The sequence below is a fragment of the Coptis chinensis genome, chromosome 3 (genome assembly GCF_015680905.1).
Source record: "Coptis chinensis isolate HL-2020 chromosome 3, ASM1568090v1, whole genome shotgun sequence".
Lineage (NCBI taxonomy): Eukaryota > Viridiplantae > Streptophyta > Magnoliopsida > Ranunculales > Ranunculaceae > Coptis > Coptis chinensis.
The window spans coordinates 81,111,574-81,135,470 of record NC_141458.1 but is presented as its reverse complement, the minus strand read 5'-3'; the positions used below and the strand labels follow the sequence as shown (position 1 = coordinate 81,135,470).

General features: G+C 41.7%; 2 pseudogenes; one reads left to right on the top strand and one right to left on the bottom strand.

Annotated features, from left to right (window-relative positions):
- The first annotated feature begins 14,559 nt into the window (after positions 1-14,559).
- On the top strand, positions 14,560-16,555 carry LOC147511068 (uncharacterized; annotated as a pseudogene).
- A 1,168-nt stretch (positions 16,556-17,723) lies between these two features.
- Positions 17,724-23,157, bottom strand: LOC147511067 (protein FAR1-RELATED SEQUENCE 5-like; annotated as a pseudogene).
- Positions 23,158-23,897: the final 740 nt, after the last annotated feature.

The following is a 23,897-nucleotide window of genomic DNA, read 5'->3' as shown; positions in this document are numbered from 1 at the left end:
AATTCTAGCTTAGGCGACTCCTTCTTAAGCTCTTTAGGTGGTCCATCAGGCATAGGCGATTCAAACTTTTCTTTGAACTTGATGTCATCCATGACAGGTGATGAATCCAAAATCGCATTGATTGACTCAACACTAAGTTCCTCACAATCTGAGTCTGTCAGAGCTTTCAATAACTCGTCAGCAGGATATGAATGAGTCAGATAATCCTGTGTTAATGCGTTAATCATGCATACCTCGTTCACAGCACATACCTCCTGTGGTTGCTGTAACATATGGAAAACATTGGTCTCGACTTTCATATTACCAAAGGATAACGTCATATTACCGTTTCGACAGTTGATGAGTGCATTTGCGGTGGCCAAGAATGGTGCGCCTAGAATGATTGGTATCGCCTACCGGATGTAGGTTACGTGGTCGAAAGTACTATGAAATCAACGGATAATAGAAATCTTCGATCTTGACTATGGCGTCTTCAATGATTCCTCTAGGTATCTTCACGATCTATCGCCTTATTTGTAAAGTAACATCGGTCGGTTTTAGATCCTTCAAGCCTAACTTCTCATAGGCGAAATATGGTAGAAGATTCATGCGGCACCCAAATCTAATAAAGCTTGTTCCTCCAAAGAATCTCAATTCTGCATGTAGCAGTTGGACTTCGGGATCTTTCGGTTTCCACAACCGATAGATTTTGTAGATGCGATGAACATCGTTGGCGATAAAAGCTTCTTTCGAATGTTGGTCTTCTTCTTCACTAGATCTTTTCGGGAACTTGGCATACGAGGGAACTTGCTTGATGGCGGTCGAAATGGGATATTAATCTGTAAATTCTGAAATACATCGCAAATCTCCTTATCTTGGTCATCTTTTTCTAGTATTCACTAGTTTGAAGGAAGCGGTCTTTGGGCGGATTCTTCAATATTGGTTCTCTTTTTGTTCGGCTTTGGTTGGTTTGGTAACAGATAGTGGAGTAATGGTGGAGTCACTCGTGATGGCTTCTTCTTACTTACTTCCCACGGTAGTTCCTTCAACTTCTTTTTGCAGCGGTTTCTTGATGGTGGGTGGCCACAACACTAGATATATCCGGAATGTTAGAACTGGGTGGGATGGTGGGGACATAAGTTACCTTAGGCTCGCAGAATCTTTTCTTGGTTCATAGACAATCTGTTATCAACTTTCTTTGCGACCTCGAGTGGTGAGAATTAACTTGGGCATTCGGACCGAGTAATCTCGGGTTATCCACTGCGGGACACCTCTTCCTTTCAGATTTGGCTCGGTACCGGCTTGGTAATGCTCCTTTTGATCTCTGTCAAAGGCTGCGGCGATTTGCCCTATCGGCCTTGAATGACACTAAAGTTATTCTCCAACTTCGGGTTCTTTGATTTGTCTGTTTTACTCATTGACAATGGTGGTGATAGCATTTTCGGATGTGGGGTAAGCTGCTTTGCTTTCGACCGAGAAAGTAGGGGCAATATATCCACTCATAAGATCCGGTACTAAGTCTTTGTTTGTGTTGGCTTGGTATTTCTTGGGTTACGGTATATTTGTTGATTTTTCTATATGGTTCTTTGGCGGTTTTGAACTGGTGCTTGGTTATTTTGGAACCGATTTGGTCGATTTCGAAATCACGGAGGAAAATTCCTCGATTTGTATTTTGTGGCTTCCAATAATTACGTCCCCCCGATTGAACTGGTTATTTCTTCCTAAAGAGTTGATACTACATACCTCTGCATTAGTATCCAGATAGTACGAACACTCTTTAGTGGTGTGGCCTTCATCAGAACATAGCTCACAAATGGTATAACAAGGCTTGGATGGCTAAGGTTTAGCTTGGAAATTGTTTGGTTTTGGAGGATTCATGGAGAACTGATCAAACTTCTTGTTCAGATTTTCAAGTCCTGTTGATAGGCTTGCCATAATTGATAGCATTGCTTGATTTGGGTCTTCTTGAATTTGGTTGCCAAATTTCTTCGGCACCCCCTCCACTCTAGCTATGTCCTCGTTGCTAGTACTCCATTGTTGAGTGTCTTTAGCTAAATTCTCGAGAAAGTTGTAGGCTTCCTCTCCATCCAATGATGTAAACTTACATTGATGCATTGACTGTATCATCTGCTTGTTCATAGTAGAAAGTCCTCGAAAAGAAAAAATGAGCCGATTGTGCTCTTATCATAACCATGATGTGGACATGAGACTAGCAAATTATTGAATTTTCTCGGCTTTGATGATATTCTTGATCCACCTTCCCTTTGAAATTTCGATGGCTTGCTGCATGGCATCCGCCTTACGTGGTGGGTAGAACTTGTTCATAAACTTTGTTCTCAACTTCTCCCGGTTGTTGATTGAATTGATTGGTCATGCGGTTAACCATTCGGATGCTTTACCTTCGAGGGAGAGTGGAAAAAGAATTAACTTCATACTCTCATCCCCGATATTACGGTTCTTGAAAGTTAGGAGGGTGATAGAAATTTGTTCATGTGAACATAAGGTTGAACATTATCTAAACCATTGAACTTTGGAAGCATAGAGATTACTGATGCTCTAAGTTCAAACTGATTAGCTTCTGTCTCTGGAAAAACAATACTGCTGGGTGGGTCTCCAATGATTGGCGAATAGAAATCGCTCAACTTCTTCCTCTGTTGTGCTTGCATGGGTGGGATAGCTTCAGGATTATTGGTGTCCAAAACACCTCCATCATTGCTTGCGGTCATTGTATCAATCTCGTCTAGTATTCTTGTGAGTCGGTTGTTAAACCTTGTCCACTGTTGTGTTCTTACCGGACGATGATATGGACGACGAGGCATATACTAGAAAATGCTATGCGAAAATAACGAAAAAAAAAACTATCCTACAATGCTTGAATAGTATGCAATTATTCTAAGTTATACTAAAATGTAAAACTACTTTCCTTCAACTGGGTTGGGCTTTGCAGCTAGTATATCTAGCCGTTGTCTAAAGTTTGTCTCTTCTAGGGTTATGGTGAATCACTTGGATTGCTTAAGTACCGCCTGCCTACGCAGGCGATAGTCCGTTTCTCAAGATTCAGACAAAGAAAACACTAGAGTTTGATGTTTATTTGTGTTGGCTTACAACTTCAATTGTTGAAAAGGTCCTAAATGCAATTATACTAGAAAGCAATAAAACTAAACTATGATGCAACTATACTAAGAAAGCAATAAAAAGAATGAAGATTCGACTAACCTGGATGGTAGATCTTGTCTTCGAGATGTCCTTCAAGCTTCTTTCTTTCTTAAAAGGATGGATGATGCTGCTAAAATTACCTCAAGATTCAAAATTCTAATCTTGAAAGAAAACGTTAAACATAAACAACATAACCCACAGCGGCGCCATTTGACCGACCTCTTTTTGTGTGTGTAGATGTGTATGGATGGTGTGGATAGATGATGGTTGTTGAACAAATAGAAGCGTATCAAAACCTAATTATCCCTCAATAAGTAAAGGATGAGTAGGGTATCGTTCCACGTACTTTTAAGTGTATGTTATGTGAAGGACGGAATTTGGAAAGGGGTTTAAAGGGATTAAAACTATGATTATAGAGATTTAGATTCTAATGCTAAACTAAACTAAATTAACTAAACTATTGGGAATTTATAAGAGAGGGAATTCAAGAGATTAGAATCCACCAATACTTTTAATCTATGACCTTCTGCTTCATGGTTGTTCTTACAAGTAGACTACAATTAGGCAATCGAGCAAGTGCCGATGCCCTCTTGGACTACAAAACTCTACTTAAGGTTGTTCCTATGTTTATGCTATTAATATCTTCTTTCCTTTTATGTAAGCTCGGGCAGCCATTCAATGTATTACCAATAGCAACATCAAGGAGTACTTCCTAATATGGCGGCCATTCAATGAATCACCACTTAAGGCAAACACAAAGAATACTTCCCCTAGGCAGCCACTCCCTGAGCTACCCCTTCTAAGACAACACAAAGAATACTTCCCTAACTCTAAAGAACTATACTACTAGAAGAAAAGTAAAGAACACTAGTATGATATTAATATTGCAAAACATAAACCCTATTCTATACTTCCATCCCCTGGTGTGGGCAATGGAACTAATAACTAAAAACATAAAGAACTAACCTGATTGAAGAACACCATGAACCAGAAGAATCATTAAACCTTAAGCACTGGCTTCATCTCCTCCCTTGAAGGAGAAGATTAGTCTTCCATAAAGAAGGAAGAACACGAAGAACGAGAAGAAGAAGAGTCGAAGAACATAAGACTAGAAAGACTAATTTATTAAGACTCGGCTAGTTAAAACCGATCTTTTTTATTATTAATCTCTCTCTACCTCAAGTTCTGGAGACAAGAATATAAGTGAATTGGCAAATTACATGAGGCACTTAGGTCCTCTATTTATACGGGTTACAATGAGCTCTAGAAGCATTCCAAACCGTCATTTATTTCCTAATACAAATAGACTTCTTCCAGAGTCCAACTTCATCTCCAAAACTGAGAAGGAATTGGCTACAGTGTCGATTCATGCGTCTGGACGTACTATTCATGCGTCCCAGACTTAATCAATGCGTCTGGATGCTCGATCTATGCGTCCCAAACACATGGTTTGGCGTCACGGGCCGACGCGACGATCAGCGTCTCAAACGCGAGACTCTATTTTTCCACCTTTGGTCTATTTTTCTTTCCTCTTTTGCGGGTTTTGGTCCAAGCAACGAATCCTTTGGCCTTGGGCTTCCAAATAGGCTTTAAAATAGGTCAAAGTCGCATCTTTAATAGCTTCAATTCCTTAGCCTTCTCCATGATTGTTCACAGGCTTCCCATGTGATCTTTAATGCTCCGAATTGCTCCATTTCATCTCTTTTTCTCTAATATTCTACAAAACTCTCTTTTTCACCTATAGAATCTTAAAACATAACTTACAAACACTATTAGTCCACTAAGATGGCTAAACAAGAGGCATAATTGATGGTTAAATTGTACTTTTTGAGCACTTATCAGGTCGCCAGCTTGGAAAGATCTTAGGACAACCTTCTTGTTGTTAGAACGCTGGATTGTTTGGTGGTACAGAGCTAGAGATATTGCGGCAGTTTCTCTACATTCTTCTAGGAGATCAACTTCTTTTGTCAAGATGTTGTCATTGACTCCTGATTTAACAATGTCAGAACGTGTAGTTGTGATTGTGAGCTCTGATGGTATTACTGCTTCCGTTCCAAAGCAAAGTGTGAAAGGAGACTCATTTGTACTGGATCTAGCTGTTGTTCTGTCTGCCCATAGAATGTTTTCGAGTTGCTTTGGCCATTGGTTTTTCTTGCTCTCCAGCTTCTTTTGGAGGTTTTCTTTGATGGCCTTGTTGGTGGCCTCTGCTTGGCCATTGCTTTGTGCATATCTAGGTATAGAAAAGGCTTGAGTGATGCGCCATTTTTGTAGAAAATCCTTGATTTGTGTGCCAGCAAATTGTGTTCCGTTGTCTATAACTAGGGTGTGGAGTAGACTAAATTTAGTGATGATATTGGTCTAGATGAAGTTGATTACGTTGACTTTCTTGACTTGGACTAGTGGGATTGCTTCAACCCACTTGGTGAAGTAATATGTGGCTACTAGGATGTATTTTAGCCCTGATTTCTTTTGCGGGATGAATGGTCCCATGATGTCTAGCCCCCACATGTGGAACGGCCATGGGCTGGCTATATTGATCAATTCCCTTGCTGGACTTAGGTGATTGTGGCCAAAAGTTTGACATTGGAGGCATTTAAGAACGTACTTTTTTGCCTCGATATGCATGCCTGGCCAATAATACCCTTGGGCAATTGCTTTGTGTGCCAGTGATCTTGCTCCTGCATGGTTGCCATATTCACCTTTGTGGATTTCATTGAAAATGAGTTGTCCCTCCCTTGGAGTTATGTACCTTAGGAGGGGTCCTCCTGCTGATTTGCAGAACAGTCTTCCTTTGATCACTGTGTATCTTGGGGATCGGAATTGTATTGCACGAGCATGCTTTGTTTCTGATGGGATCTCATCATGTAAGATGAACTTGAGGAATGGGCCCATCCAAGATTGATTGATCTCTTCTTCGGATGAGGGATGGAAATCTGTGAGGCTGTTGATATTTTCTTTTTGGTAAGCAAGTCGTTCCAGAATGTCAATGTAGACTGTGGTCGGACATGCCTCTTGTGTTTTGTAGGCTATAGGAAAGCCAAGCTGTCTGCGTGTTTGTTGTCCTCTCGAGGAATATGGTCTAAGGAGAATGTTTTGAACGAGCTGATTATGTCATAAATGACTTGAGTATACTTTGCCAAGTTTGCTCCGCTCGTGACATATTCTTTGGTGATATGCTTGACGATTAGCTGGGAATCGCTGTAAGCTTTAAGCTTTGAGACTTGTAGTTGTTGTGCCATTCGAAGGCCTGTGATAAATGCTTCGTATTCTGCTTTGTTGTTGGACGTTGAAAAATTGATTTTGATTGATTTCTATAGCTGGGCTCCCTCTGGTGAAGTTAATACAGCCCCCAGTCCACTACCACTGTTATTGCATGCGCCATTTATGTGGAGGTGCCATGTGTCTGGGGTGGCTTGTTGATGGAGTGAAGTGATTGGCTCAGGTTCCCAGTTGATGTCTTCGACGGGGAAATCTTCCAAGAAATTAGCAATGACCTGGCCTTTGCGAGACGTTCTGGGAACGAACTCGATGTGATGTTCTCCGAGTTCTTCAGCCCATTTGGCCATGCGGGCTATTTTGTTGTTATAACTCCATACCTGTTTAATGGGTACGTCAGTGATGAACTTGATGCTGTGAGATTGGAAGTAATCTCGAAACTTCAGAGCTGAGTATAGTAAAGAAAGCATTGCTTTCTCCATCGGAGAGTAGTGTTTTTCTGCATCTACCAATGTCTTGCTGGTGAAGTAGACCGGCTTTTCAACTCCATCATGCTCACGAAAGAGAACTGAGCTGATTGCGAAGTCAGTAGTTGTAAGGTATAACCCTAGTGTGTCTCCTTCTTTTGGTTTGGACAGAATGGGTGGAGTTGATAAATAGGCTTTCAAGTCGGTGAAGGCTTTATGGCACTCGTCTGTCCAAGTGAATGTTGCTCCCTTTTTGAGTATTTGCAGGAATGGTCTTCATTTGTCAGATGCTCTTGAGATGAACCTGTTGAGGGCTGAAACTATGCCAGATAACTTGTGGATTTGTTGCTTTGTGGTTGGTTCTGGCATTTCAAGGAAAGCTCGTATCTGTTCTGGGTTTGCTTCAATGCGTCTTTGTGAGATGAGGTAACCTAAGAATTTCCCTGAGGCTACTCCAAATACTCATTTGGCTGGGTTGAGCTTCATCTTGTTTTGTCAAAGTCATTCAAAGGCCTCTTGTAGGTGGGAGATGTGATCACCTAACTTTTTCGGTTTTGACCACCATGTCGTCTATGTAGACCTCCATAGTGTCTCCTAGCAAGTCTTTGAACATTTTGGTGACAAGTCTTTGGTAGGTCGCTCCTGCGTTCTTTAAGCCGAAAGGTAGGACGTTATAGCATAACATACCTTGCTCGGTTATGAAGGACGTCTTTTCCTGATCTTCTTTTGCAAGTGGTATTTGGTTGTACCCGCTGTATGTGTCCATGAATGACAAAAGCTCATGGCCGCAAGTTTGGTCTGCCAGTATGTCGATTCTTGGTAGGGGAAGCTGTCTTTTGGGCAGTGCTTATTGACGTTGGTGAAATCTATGCAGAGTCGTACCTGACCATTCTTCTTTAGAACGGCTACTATGTTGGCAAGTCAGGTCAGGTACTCGACTTCTCTGATGAATCCAACATTTTTGAGCTTTTCTATCTCTTCGTTGATGGCTTTTTGAAACTTGAGTGCTAGCTTCCTAGGTCGTTGTTTGATAGGCTTGATGGTTGGATCTACATTTAGCTTGTGGCAAGCGACCTAAGGGTCGATTCCTGGCATATTGATATACGACCAAGCAAAAACATCTTTATTGAGAGATAGAAATTTGACAAGCTGCTCCTTGAGCTTGGGGTTTAAATCAGCCCCTACATAGACAAATTTTGGGTCATTAGTTGTGCCCAAATTGACTTTTTCTCATGGTTCTATTTGAGCTTGTTTTCTATTGAGCTTGTTTGATGCCGTTGTTGGAAGGCTGGATGTTTGAGGATCTTGCCTCTTTGGGACGTCTTTGGCTTCAACGACCTGAGGCTTGGGTCAGGTCATTGTGCTGACCTAATTGCATCGGTGAGCTTCCAGTTGGTTGCTTCTGAGCTCCATGATGCCTCTAGGGCCGGGAAATCGCAGTACCTGGTGCAGGGTTGATGGAATAGATTGGATCTTGTGAATCAACGGCTTCCTAGGATGGCGGTGTAGGACGACCTGACATCAATCACACTGAAGCGTGTTGAAGTTTTGACCATGTCCTCTTTTTCGCCAATGGAGATTGGTAGGATTACGTCTCCGATGGCATCTGTACGATCTCCGTTGAACCCATAGAGCGGTGCATTGGACTCTATCATCACCGAGTCCGGCAGGTGCATGTCCTTGTATGTTTGATAGAACAGTATGTCGCATGAGCTCCCTGGATCGATGAGGACTCTTTTGACTGTCCAACCGTTGATTTTGACATACACTACCAAGGCATCATTATGAGGTAGGCACACCTTGTCTAGATCCTCTTCTGTGAATGAAATTGTTGTTGTCCTCTTGGGGTTGGTGGGGTTGATCATCTCGGCTTTGTGTGAGAGGTGGTAGATTTCTTGGATTGCTCCCACTCTTTTGCGCTTCTCCCGACCTGAGGTTTCATCTTTTGAGGTGTCTGTAATCATGTTGATTACTTTGTCCTCATCTTGGTCAGAGGAGTGTTGTCTCCTGTTGTGCCTTGACCGATCTGGAGGCTTAGATCATCGAGTTGATCGCTCCTCGCTTCGTTTACGTTGTTGGCGTGTCGTTCATTCTCTGCGCCCTCGCTTCGTAGCGTTTGGCATCCAAAATTTTGTTCCTCGGACGCTTTACGGCAAGAACTCTTTTAATTTGCCTTCCTCCACTAGGTCTTGGAGGTAGTGCTTGAGGCTCCAGCAATCATTGGTGTCATGGTGGTGGAGTTTGTGGAAATGGCAGTATGGACGCTCTGGTATGACTATCACCTTGTTGATGTTTGGTTTGAAGTATGGTGTTGTATATATTTTCTTCAGGATTTGACTTGGCGTCCTGGAGAAGTTGGAGAATTCCCTCTTTGTGTATGAGGGTTTGCTGGCGTTGGATCTCTTGTTGTTGTTGTTGTTGTTGTCGTTGCTGTTGTTGTTGTTTAAATATTGCTTACTTTTCTTAGGGTCTGGCTCGTTGCTAACTGCGAGGATCTCTTTGCCTTTGCACTTGGCCATCCACTCTTTGTACTTGATGTATTTGTCGACTCTGTGATACAGGTCGGCTGAGGTGTCTGGCTTGTTGCGCATGAGGGACCTTGCTAGGTCGGAGTCGTCCAAGAGGGCGTTTGTGAACGCAAAATTGCAAAACCGCCATCGAAGTCGACTCTAGCGAGAGGAGGTCCTTCTTAAAACGTCCTAGGAAGGCTCAAATCGTTTCGTCATGAGCTTGCTTGAGCTAAAACAAGGAGTCAGTCGGTCGCGCTTTTTTTACGTTGTGGGCGAACTTCATTACAAACATCTCGGCCGTAATTTGTCGAAGTTCTTGATCGAATCTGGAGGGAGTGTGTAAAACTAGTCTATTGCTCCGTCCTTTAAACTGGCTGGAAAAAGTTTGCACTTCAGGTAGTCGTAGTCAAGATGGTTGTAGAGTGCTAGGATTTGGTTGAAGCGAGCTACGTGCTCACCTGGGCAGGAGGTACCGTCGTACAACGGGAACTTTGGTTGGATGAACTCTGAAGGAGGTTGTTTGTCTCAGATATCTTAGATGAATGGTGATGCTTTGTACGTCTCTAGCATCTTCTGAGCGATCTGGATCGCGCTAGCTCTTTCGTCTCTAGTTTTTGCGCGAAGTCTTCTAAACGCTGATTGGTGGTGTTGGTTAGGGCTGCAACAGTGTTGTGCTCCCCGTCTTCTATGGTGCCATTGTTGGCGTTGGAGTTGGCCTACTCCCGCATTGTCTGGTTTCCTTGTTGCAAAGTGATGAAGGCTTCTTAAAGTGTCTTCATCTGGTCTGCTAATGCTTGTAGGTTAGGCTCCATTGTGGTTTTTCTGACCAGCTTCATGGGCTTGAGAAAAGAGTGATTGTTCTTTTCTTAAGGAAACGAACTGGCAGACGGCGCCAATATAGATGTTGGTTATTTTGGGACTATGACCTGATGATTTGTTGGATAGGGAATGACTGCACTCTTCTTGGGATAAGAGTTGCTTACGTATAAAGTTTCTCGGGGTAAAGTTGAATCAAGCCTTATATAGTTCATCTCTCTCTATTTATAGATGTGTGCTTGAACCGTTATGAATTGCAGATCCACCTTGTGTGCTATCTTGACGACTCGCCATTAATGTGTTGTTACAAAGTTAATGTTTCCTTGATTGTGGCGTTGATTGAGCTCCAAGATTGTGCTAGTTGATATCTTTCCATGAATGGTTGTAACTGCTACTGGTGACGACCTGGGTGCTGGGTCGTTGGTACGATCTGATGTTGTGGGACGAGCTGAAGTAGGATGTCCTGTCATGTGGACACGTGCTCTGTAGTGTAGAACGGAGAGTACTTATAGAATTCTTGTTTATATCTAAGTGAGTGAAAACCAAGATCATCATCCCCAGATGCACAGTGGAGGTTTAATGGTGTACCGGGAAATAAGTCATTGTGTACATACACATGTCTGTATAGATCGGGTGGAGGGATGTGTATGCTGGTTACAGTATAACAACAGTAATATAGGAGTACCACCAAAAAAGTACAAATGTGTGAGTGCTAGTATTTAATAGACCCATTATCGAAAAAAAAAGTATTTAATACACCCATTCTTGCTAGTTGCTACTCTTCAGAGTTTGGACTCACTATTTGTCTCTCTACTACTTATAGTGGAGTAATGGACACAGAGTTACAACTTACAACAGTGACGCGGATGTCTTTTCCATTGCCATTTTGCATCTCAAAAGTGTCCTTGGACAACTAAACAAATTCTTAATTAACTTTACTCAGTCCTCAAATTATTAGGGGTAGAAATCATATTAGCCATTTTAAGATTTTTTTTTGTCCCTTCCTAAGATTGCCAGAAACCCGCATCACTCCCTGCCAAGAATTGGAAAAACGCTTTAGGCATGACAAAACTGACAACCTAAGAGTCTAACACAGATTTCTCTCTTGCATTTTCACACCTTTTTCTTCTTCTTCTTTCCCGCCTACTCTTGAGATTCAGTTCTCTAAACCAAGAATTGTTTTCTGTCGGGTATTTTGAAACCCAAAATCCCAACTTTTGAAAGTTCTGTATTTTGAGCTCTTTTCTGATAGTATTGGGTTAGGACTTAGGAGTTAGAACATCTCATTTATTAAGAAGTAATATAAGTTGGAACTTCAAAGTTTAAAAAATCAGAAATTAAGAGATGTGTTATACGCAATAATCGACCATATCGGATTGCATATATATCCCTGCCTAGTTTTGACACAACGCAGGTCATTTCGGACTCTATAGCTAGATATCATAGCGGATTACTTTGTCCCTTTCAAAGCCCAGTCTACTATCCTTTGCAATTTGCATTGAGTTTTTTTGCACCCACATTTTACTTTGGAAGTGAAATTACTACTTGTTAATGATCACAGGTTTTGGATGTGCAGTCGATCTCCTCTGAAGCAATAGACTGGCATATTCAAAATAATGCACTAATGAGTTACTGTGACCTACATACAGGCATACAGCAGTGTATCTGTAGCCCATGTTAAGCTATAGAAAAACAGCCCTAGTCAACTAGGTCCTGGAGGAAGCAGAGCAGTACACTTGCCTTGTAACCACAACAATCGTTTGTAACTTTTTACTGAGAGAGGAATATCTCCCTCACGCAGGGATTGTCATAAAAATCGAAAACTGCATATTAGAGGCTTTCACTAACATTTGAAATTCCTTCCAGTAACGCATTTTTCTATGGAGAACTGTTTACAGAACTGGATCCGTACATTTGCCCTCAACTTTGATGCAGTAGCGGTCTCAATCCAGCAGAGCTCCTGCTATAGCATCATCATATTCACTACTGGCGTACTTGAATTTGTTTGAATCTAAATTTCCATCCACTCCCAGTCGTCTCTTTGTCCATCTCAATGTAGTGATTAGTGACTTGATTAAGCATACCTGCCTGTGCTGCCCTCTGAAAAATCTTGCTCAGTTGCCCAGGGGATATTCCTCATGAATTGATCCCAGACCTTGATCGGCTATAGTAATGGAGATGTTCCTGGACTCATCCCCACCAAACCTACTTTTAAGAATTTGTGATTTCACAGTGAACGTCGGGGAGTTAGGTGTCTCAATTTTTTCCTACTTCCAAGCCATCTTGCTGAATACAGTAATTCTATTCCCTCGTAGAACCTCCTCAAGCAGAGTCCGCTGTCCATGACTTGAGTCGAATCGCTGAAATCCTTTCCTTACTAATTCAATGATCATTAATGAACCAACCAAGCAGATTTCAGTAGGATTGTTGGGCAGCAGTCGATTCTTTAAGGGTTAACGAGTATTACCCCACAGCAATTAGGATTCCCCCCACTAGATGGGAAATTAGGGTCACCCCCCAATACACACAAAAAAAAGGTCAAATTGGACCCTAAGTCTGTGCTTGTTTAGTTGTAAACGTTTCCATGCAAGTAACTTATTAGATAAAACAGGGGATGATGATTAACTAGAATATATAGGGTATGGGAAAAAACAAATAGTACTTGCATAGTACAGAACTACATATCACTTAGGAAGGGGCTAGTATAGCAGCCTGTTAGGACCTGGGCACACCCGCCAGGCCTGGGCCTCCGCGCCTATGGGATAACTAGTACCGATATTGTCCCCCACTTAACCACCCATTGGGCTTGGGCCACATCTTGGCCATGGGTGTGGGGTTTTTATCTTAAAACCTCGGTACTAGTTAGTGAACTTCCCACTTTTCCCACTTTATCAACCCATGATGATTTATCAACCCATGATGAACTCCTTGCTTGTTCAATGTGGGACTATTTCTTTTTTCGGTCCACACACTCTAACAATCTCCACCTTGGACCGAACTCCAAGAGAGTATCTCTACCTTGGACCGAACTCCAAGGGAGTCCATTCGTTCATCGTCAAGAACTCCAAGGGAGTATCTCCACCTTGGACCGAACTCCAAGGGAGTCCATTCCTTCATCGTCAAGCACGATCCAATGTCATAGCTCTGGTGTGTCTGGGCCTCTGAGGGAGGGGGCTTTTTCTCAACCCAGAGCCTACTCCACCTCGAACATCATTCCATGTTGTTAGATCCAACTCGAGTTACACCCTCTCGAATCTCTACAACATCCAAGGGAATGATTTTTTGTCTCTGATTCTGCATGATCAGTGCCTTTGTCTCTGCCGAACCATCGGCTCTGATACCAGTTGTTAGGACTTGGGCACACCCGCCAGGCCTGGGCCTCCGCGCCTATGGGATAACTAGTACCGATATTGTCCCCCACTTAACCACCCATTGGGCTTGGGCCACATCTTGGCCATGGGTGTGGGGTTTTTATTTTAAAAGACCTCGGTACTAGTTAGTGAACTTCCCACTTTATCAACCCATGATGAACTCCTTTCTTGTTCAATGTGGGACTATTTCTTTTTTCGGTCCACACACTCTAACACAGCCAACTTCTCTAACATTATACTCAAGCGATTTCAGTTTAGGAGCTGCGCCTCCTCATATGTAATCTGGATATGGTCCATTCTTCTTGCAATAAGCTTAATCGAGATACAAACACAAAATGACTGTCATAACTATATATTTTTTTTTTAATTTTGACAAAGGATAGATCATACCTAAATGAAACACAGACTCTATATTATTGATAACAAGCCAATCCTATAAGCACAAATTAAGAAGCTAGATCTTTCTTTATCTCTAGCATAGGCTCTTGTCTAGGATTAGGACCAACTGAATACAAATTGGTAATTGGTATCACGCTCGTTTGGGAAAATATGGTAAATCCCGTCCCAGCGAACGGACCAATGACAGTGTCTACAGGAGTAATACTACACTAACACAGAATATCGACACAGTCAACTAACACACTGAGGTGGCTAGTGACGTGTTATGTCCACGTAATCAAAAGTCAAACATACCATTTTTCTTTTCGTTTCTGCGATAAAAAACCCAAAGCCCTTGTCTTCTCGCTCTTTCTCTCCCATCCCTTACCTTTCTTCGCGTGATCGAACCACAACGTTTTTCAAAGGATGGGTATGAAGAACCATCTGTCACCAACATTACTCTAAATATTACTTTTACCGTCTCTTATTAGAGGCTCCCCAAGCCGCATTGTTAATGTGAACTCTATTGTAAGTTCCTTATATACCATTCTTCATTATTGATAAAATTGTGTTATAAAGCTATTTACTTCATAACTTTATCTGAAGAATCCTATTAGACCGTGGCGATCCAATCAATTGTTTTTTTTTCTTATTTTTTTTTCCCGGATGCATACTGTTGGCTTTGTCGATACTGAAGACATGAATGTTAATTCTGGCAAAAGGAAATTTTCTAGTTTGGTGGGATACACAAGTAGCAAACTTGCACAGGTAATTTTTTCTAGTTTGGTTCGTGTGTGTTTTTCTCTATTGGCTTTCACTTCCACTAGCCAAATTGTTCTATAAACAGTCTAGTCATAAAATGTGGCACAGAGGTTTGCCCCACCGTTTGATGGATGAGACCTCAAATCTGTCTCAGAAAGATAACTAATTCTAGTCAAGAATAATCCTTGCGTCTGTGTAATTTTTAGTTCATTGGAGAAAAAAGTTTTGCATACATACTTCAAAAAGACAGAAACTAAAAGCAGTAAGGGCACATGAACTATTTGAAAAAATGTCTGAAAAAGTTTGGACATTGCAAACAATTGTCAAATAAATGTGAACTTGATTGTGAGCTCAGGTGCTCTGCACCAGCAGAAATATGCTCTTTTTGCTTGAGATGGTTGAAGTTTAACTTTATGTTTGACAATTTTGTTTCCTGTCAGATTGTTGTTTAGTCAACTGGTTTTCTACTATTGGACTTTTTATGATTGAAGGTTCTTTCTAATGATTCTGCTCGAATAGAAACCCCAGCTTGGAGATACATAGATTTGGGTCATTGGGAAACTTTTTCTAGTTTGTCTACTGAATCAAGACAAGACTATGGCCTATTCATGGTTTGTTTGTGTGTGTTTTTTTCAAGTTTTTATCTTCGCGACGTTTATCTTTGCTTGAATGCAAATATTTTTTCGGTAATTGATCCTTGGGTATGTGTAGATGTTCTTTTTGTATACCTAAGTGGATTTTTAACTTAAACGGTAAAGCACTTGAGAGTCTGAGTGCATCTCTACGACATCTCAAGAGACGGTGGTTCGAATCCACCAAAATCCAATAGACATTCTTGTATATTACTTGAAAGCAGGAAAACTGTTGGCGAGGCTTGCCAGAAATATGGGAGCATCTTTAGGCATCCTCAGGGTCTTTATATTAGTTTGAAGGAGAGGTATGTTGTATTCCAACTCAAATGTGGAATGTCTTCATATCTCTTTACATTATTGTACACATGATAATATCTTCTACTATACTACTATATTTTATTGTTGAAAACAAAGGAAAAACAACTGGAATAGAAAGCTAGGGTTGTGAGTTTGTTTGTGACTTTTTTTTTTCTTGGCTTGTGAGTTTGCTGCTTGTGTATGACATAACAAAGAAAGGGTTATTATATATAGGGGAAAAAGAGGATTTCTAATTCTTGTTGGGTCCGACGCTGCGACACCTGTATTCGTGAGAGTTTCTAATTTTAGTTTTAAGCGTAATTAAAGGAGGAGAGTTTCCAGTTTCATATGACTACTAATCCTTGTTGGATACTGATGTTGGGCTTCTGCATAGCAAAATGGAAAGTTGAGCTTTATGTCCTAATTCTGAATTGATACTTGATTAAGTGTATTCATCTTAAGTAATGGAATTGAGTCACCCCAATTCACAGCTGTTCACACTGAATCTGATTTTGCGATTAGACTTTACAGAGATTCTGCATGGATGTCTTCTCCTATTCGTGACATTTCTTTTGAGAAAGCCACTAAACTTGGATTCCATAGGTTATTCAACTATATCCAAGGTGCCAATCAGCCCAATCTGAATAACTCCCAAGTGTCAATGACTATTCCTGTCTTGACAAGCATTGTCGCAAACTCTGGACCTTTCCATTCATCCGCCTATTTTGTTCGATTCTACTTGCCCCTGTAAAGTTGCAGGGGATGCCACCCCTTCCTCTCCTTGAACTGAACCTGCAGCTTGCAACTTGTTGCATGGTCAAGTCACTGCGTTGCAGTCAAAAAGTTTTCCAGCAGAGAAACTTTCTCTCAGTTTGAGTAGGTCTCCATGGGCAAACTCGACTTCAAAAGCCAATTCCACTTACTCAATTCGCGTGATAACCGTATCACCTGTAATGTACAATAGTCAGTAAGTCTTCTATTTATGTGGTTCTCCTGTTCATCCTGTTCACACTCACTACCTGTGGTGGGAAATCAGTTTAAGGTTTCTACCATCCAGCAGCATAATATTACACAATGGTAATGGTTTTTAAATACGCACAAGAGACCATCCAGCAGCATAATATTACACAGTGGTAATGGTTTTTAAATACGCACCAGAGTCCAAAAAACTGGAAGTGTTTCTAAAGATAAGACAGATTCCAAAACACTTCTTAAGGATCCTACTAAATTGGGAAAGGCTTCACTAAAGAAAGTCAGACCTGAAAGGATCTTAGAAGGCAGAGAAAAGATCTCAGACATAAAAATCATGCTAAAACAAATCAATGATACAACTAAAAAAATCAATGAAACATTCATTTATATCAATATCCTCACATGGAGTACTTGTTACACTTTGTTTCCAATGTTTAACCAACATACAAGAAAAGATTAAGACCCACTCTAGCCAATACAATATTCTGACATGCTACAAAAAAGAATGTGATCAAAGACACTTGACTTTGTGATACAAAACTCCCTAAAAGTCCTATCACAAACCCAACAAAAGCACCATGTCACATATGCGCCTTCAACCCGCCAAAATAGCTCTCAAACATATGAATCAAATGATCACCCAATAACGCGAAAAATTTGAGTCAAAACCTGCAAGAGAAAGAAACCATAAGTAGGGACATAAAAAATGGTATTTTTATGCTGCCATTCCGTAATATACAAACAACTAAGAGTAAAAGAAACAGTTTGCTCGACTAACTCTCATTCTTCATTTATGCCTACTAAATGCTTCCACCAAACTCCATAAGTTATGCTCCACCAATTGTATCCTAATGCACCAAGAATATAAATCCAATTCATTGAAACAACTTCAAAAAATAATAATAATAAACAGCAATAAACTATAATAAATATAAACCTTTAATGCAATGCTTTCTTGTGTCTCACTGACTCCATAACCGATCCACCAATTGGGTCCTACATTTAAAGTAAAATTCATACAAATGAGCAAATAACTAAAAAAAAAAGTAAAATCAAATATTAAAAAAAAAAACATTTCAATACGGTTGTTTGCAAACCTTCTCCAAATCTAAATCATTCATTGTATTTTCAATTGTGCTCATCCCTTTCTTCTTTCCTTGGTTCATTTTAACGACTTGTTTCGCTTCCCCTCTTTCTTCTTCTTTTCTTGCAACTTTTTAACAGCTTGTTCCAACTTGCTTGTCTTCCGCTTGAAAGGTGGGCTGACCGCACCAATTTAACCGATTGAGGACTACGAATAAGGCCATTATCCTTAGTTGTAGTATGAACATTACCACTAGTTTCACATGCAGTAGGTTGCTCACTTCCACATGTAGTAGGCTGACTACTCACACATGCTCCTTCACCTTTCTTTAGTTCATTATTCAAGCCCTTAATCCACTTCATAACAATATTTGTCTTATCTTCATTATCAGTTGCCAAGTCTGCTATTTCATAGAAGGCACTATACATCCTATCAAAACGTTCATTCTCAGGGTTTTGCATCCAATCAAAGTAACTAATTTTAACCTTTGTATGACACCTCTTTACATCTTTCCTCCATCGATGAAGAATGTACTTTTCAGGTATATTTTGAATCTTTTTTTGAATTAATACGACAATAATGTGTTTACATAAGATTCCTCTAAACTCAAACAAGCGACAATTGCACTTGATGTCACTGTCATCTGGGTTGAAGCAAACTGTAAAAGTAAGTTGCAAATTTACCTCTCCAACCATAACATCTTCAGAAATTTCATACACCTCAATGCCACATTCCTTTTTAACCGAAGACACATCACAGTAGAGCTTCCCCGTTAACTCCTTCTGAAACTCCTTGAATTTTGCAGTTGTATAAGCATCCTGAAATTGTTTCTCAATTTTATAGTGAGTAATACATGGGACCCGGGAGTTGAAGGAATTAAAATCTTCTTGGTTTTCTTTCTCAGCCTTGCTCCGTAATGCATTCTCATATTGCTCGACAAATTGTTTCAATGTAGTCTTTGAATTGACATACCCGTCAAAAAATGCATTCATGCTCTCACTTCTTTGAGTACTTGACATTCCCGCCCCAAAAATATCTTTTACAAATGCAGGAACCCAACGATGACTCTCCTTATACAAACCATCTAACCATCTATTTTCCTTAAGATCATACTTCTCAATAAACTTGTTCCATCTCCCTTCTAATTCGGTGGTTGTTAAGGAATTATAAACAGCTTGTTGCATCGCAAACTTAATTGACTCGTACTTCTTATGAACCCGTAATTTTTTAGGTAACTTTTTCATGATGTGCCATATACACCACCTATGGCGTGCATTCGGAAACACAATTTCTATAGCATTTTGCATGGCTTTGTCCTGGTCTGTAATTATTGCATTAGGAGCATGACCACCCATACAACCAAGTCAAGTCTGAAAAACCCAAGAAAAAGTTTTGGTGTCTTCACGCGATAGTAAAGCACAACCCAACAAGATTGACTGACCGTGATGATTCACACCCACAAAAGGAGCAAACGGCATGTCATACTTATTAGTTAAGTAAGTTGTGTCGAACGTGATCACATCACCGAACTCCTCATATGCTGCTCTGCTCCTTGCGTCTGCCCAAAATAAATTTCTTATTCTACCACTGTCATCTAAATCCATGAGGAAATAGAAGTTAGAATTATCTGCTTGCATTTTTTGAAGTAATTACGAAACGCAAAGGCATCCCCATTGCCAAGCCTTAACCATCCCGGATTTCTCAACATAATTACGACAATCTTTATCCAAATACGGCGGTTTATCAAGTCCACCCGCTTCTACCGCCAAAGAAGAATAACTTTTGTTTGGCGAATCTGAGCTTGATCATTTTATCTCAAGTTTCCTTTTTGACACGCTTCGGTTCAATTTCACGATTTCTTATGAAATATCGTGACTTTCCCGGACTCAAACCATGATTATGATCAAGTACTACGGATGTCACCCGCCACTTTTCTAAAGCAGCTCTAAGCCAGATTACATTGGGTTTTTGCGGATGCAATTTGAAAGCATTTCTTGAAGTGCTCTCTGTCTTGCCTGATCGAGAACATGTAAAAGCACCCATCGAACCACCCCATCATCTCCTTCGACGAAGACCTTTTCTTTATTGGAAACCCATTCTCACTACCGTATTTAGTGTAGTATTCAAACAATCCAATTATCAAACGCCATTCCTATTTCTGGATCTCCCACTTTTTCTTCTTGAGCAAATTCATTCTCCATACCCACATCAACATTAATTGTATCTTCCAATTCTTTATCATTGATACCCTCATCCTCATGCATTTCTACACTTATATTGTCAAATTCAGAAATTTCTTGCTCCATTCCTAAAAGAAAGAAGTAAACAATTACAAATAATTAAAACAGGTATATTACGATCAATAAGTTAAGGTGTTATTTGGTGCGTTTTTTTTTTTTTTTTTGAGTTTGAAAAAGAAGAGATGAGAGACGAAGGGTTTAATAAATCAAAAAATAAAACAAATAAAAAAGGGTTTGGTTTAGGGTTGACTTTTGCTTAGATGGACTTGACAAGTCAGCGTCTACCTCAGTGTGTTGGTTGACTGTGTCAAGTTTCTGTGTCAGTGTAGTATTACCCGTGTCTACAGTCGCCAAAATCACTTGCAACATCGAATGTGTCAAAAGATTTATGTTGTGTACGACCTTTCCCATCCCTCCACCTCATCCAGCAAAAGAAAATTGTTACACCACAATACCGCGAACCATCATCCCACTAGTATGAGAGCTATATTTGAAATCGGCTGCACCAATTAGGTTGCCTACGTACCCATTTCGGGATCAAGCCGCCGTAGTTCACTTCCACTCTCTCCCTCTTTCTGCCTCCATTCTCCCCCCCTCCTCCCTCTCTCTCCTCTCCTTTTTATATCCCTCTCTTAGGGTTACTCATGGGGCAATAGTTTGGTCCTGGGCCCATATTTTGGGCCCTATACACACTATGGTCTGGGCCTTATCTCTTGGCCCAGTACTTATGTGATACATCCCTGAATATGGCTACTACAATTGCCCCCTTCTCGGGTTCGGCGGCGATGGCGCCGGACCGGACCGAAGTCCTCAAACTTCCTTGTCTCTTTCTTTGAACTCTAGATATCCACATTGTCCTGTGACTGTACGTAGTCTTCTTCTCCTCAGGACATTTCACATCCATGTACTCTGCTACTGGACCGTAGGCCTGTGAAGTGTCTCACTCTATCGGTTCTCATTCATATAACTCATTAGCGTATCCACGAAGGCTCTCATCCCCTTCGCTCTCACTCTTCAAACTCATCCTCATGCCAGCGAAGTGTCTCAACCCAGCTATCCACTCTCATCTACAAAATTCACTACCGTACCCGCAGAGTGTCTTGTTTCGGCCATAAGCTCCCCTCCACATAACTTACTACTATGTGCACGGAGTGTCTCACCCTTTCGCAGAACTCAACATTATATCCGCCAAAGGGCTCATCTCCTTTGCCCTTACTCATGGACCTCAATATCCTGTCTGCAAAGGACCTCGTCCCCTTCCAATTGCAGTTTGGAACTCTGGCTCGCGGAAGGTTCATCACCCCTACTGTCTCTGTTATGGAATGAAGTCTGATGAGGGGCAACTCAGCTTGCCCCCATGTTTGATTCGGATCTCATGTCGGCATATCTCTTGTATCTTCGACCTGCGGCTCAACCAGGCTCTGGGGGCTACTCTCTTTGACCTGCCTGTCTCTTGCCTTTCTATCCCGTGAAGGGCTCATCCCACTCCGCGGGCTTGCTCGGGCTCTCGCCTGTTGGGGCTCTCTTATTGCCCCATGTATCTCTAGCATCTCTGATCTGCGGAGGGCTCATCCCACTCCGCGGGCTTTACCGGGTTGTCGCCGGTTGGGGATCTCTCATTGCCCCATGTATCTCTAGCATCTCTGATCCGCAGAGGGCTCATCCCACTCCGCAGGCTCGACCGGGTTGTCGCCAGTTGGGGCTCTCTCATTGCCCTATGTATCTCTAGCATCTCTGATCCGCGGAGGGCTCATCCCACTCCGCGGGCTCGACCGGGTTGTTGCCGGTTGGGGCTCTCTCATTGCCCCATGTATCTCTAGCATCTCTGATCCGCGGAGGGCTCATCCCACTCCGCGGGCTAGACCGGGTTGTCGCCGGTTGGGGCTCTCTCATTGCCCCATGTATCTCTAACATCTCTGATCCGCGGAGGGCTCATCCCCCCAGCGGGCTCGGCCGGTTGTCGCCTGGTTGGGGCTCTCTCATTGCCTCATGTATCTCTAGCATCTCTCGATCCCGGAGGGCTCATCCCATTTCCACTGGCGGGCTCGACCGGTTGTCGCGGTTGGGGCTCTCTCATTGCCCCATGTATCTCTAACATCTCGATCCATGGAAGGCTCATCCCACCCCTTGCAGCTCGACCGGGTTTGTCGCTGGTTGGGCTCTCTCATCTCATCCCATATATCTCTAACGCTCTCTCGATCCCGAGAGGCTCATCCCACTCAGCGGGCTCGACCGGGTTACGCCCGGTTGGGGCTCTCTCATTGCCCCATGGATCTCTAGCATTTCTGATCCGCGAAGGGCTCATCCCACTCCGCGGGCTCGACCGGGTTGCCGCCGGTTGGGGCTCTCTCATTTCCCCATGTATCTCTAGCATCTCTAATCCAGCGGAGGGCTCATCTCACTCCGTGGGCTCGACCGGGTTGTCGCCGATTGGGGGACTTCTATATGCGATATTTGTTACATATTCACGGACCGCTTTTTATTGTTACACCGCTTTTCCGATACTTGTGCCATCCATATGCTAACCAATAAAAAGCCCCATTCAAACAAATTCCCAACGCCCCATCATCAGTAATCCTATAAGGAACATCCGAAATCGCGGAGCAAGAAGTGTTGTTCACCGAGTAAACATTAATACTAGATTCACATCCATTACCATTGATAAACTTCACCAACACGTAATCATCATTAGCACCATCATACCCAAATCCACTATTCTGATGACAATCAAAGTCAAACTCCTCTCCAAATCGCACCACCTTAAACTCTCGAGTAGTCGGATTCAATAATAAAACAATATTCCTTCTATCTAAACAAACAATCCCATTACTAGTACCATTAAGCTTATTATCACGGTAGATCTGTAATCAAAACTTTTTAAGCTGAATTGCGGGCTATCCCCAACCGGGAACCTACACACAAATCATTACCTTTCTAGGAAGAAACATATCTCCGGGGTAGTTCACAGCACCAAGAAAATTTATATGTGTAGTAACTTGCGGGGCACATGTATGGAACCCCGGAGTAGATTGACATAGTCGATTGCTGCAAAAAGGAAATTACCAAATAAATTTGGTAATCGCACCCATGAGGTTGTTATTGCTCAAATCCAAACTTCTTTAGAAGTGTCATCTTATTTAAGCTTTCGGGAATTTGACCCCACAAGTCTCATTCTTGTTAAGATTGAGCACCGTTAGAAAAGGCAAGGTCTCAATACCTACCGGAATGGTACCTGAACCTGGTTTCCATGTAGCCATAATAGTGACACAGAGGTCATCGAGGTAATTACGTCTATTGGACCGAATAAACCGTTCCCAATCGATCATTTAACCATAAAATCTGCAATCGAGACCGCTTAAAACTTTTTGGAATTCGCCGGAGAGCTTTGTTATCGACCAATTGCAAAACCGGACGAGAAGACATGGTCCCCAAGAAATGCGGTATTGCTCCAACCGGACCACAACCCGACAACGTCAAATTCGAAGAATCGTTTGAATTGCATGAACGCCGTAGGTAGCAACCATCCCGGTCATGTTCAATGGATTGTTCTCTAAAGACAAAATCGTAAGACATCAATATTGAAAAATTTCGGAATCTCCTATGGTCGCCACACACCCAGCGTCATCGGTTTGAATCGAGATAAGCTTTTAGTTCACTTCTTATTATTTAATCACCAACATCGGTTGAGCTTATCCATTTCTTCTATACAAAACGAGAATCCTCATTAACACTTTCACACCGCCTCTTTGTGGGCATCTCCCCATTAGAGTCATCGAAGTAATCACACTCCAACACATTTTCACTATCCCCACTTAACTCCTCCGCAACATAACCGCGTAGGGTAAGTAACCATTTCCACCAAAAGTTAAACAGAATCCCGTCTTTCTAAATATTTCAATTCACTCCCCAAACAGAAAAATCTCATTTCATGTTTTTGGGTACCAATCAGTAGGTGTACAGATTGGGTTAACTCATCCATTAAGACATGTGGACAAGCTTGAAAAAAGTGTAAATCGT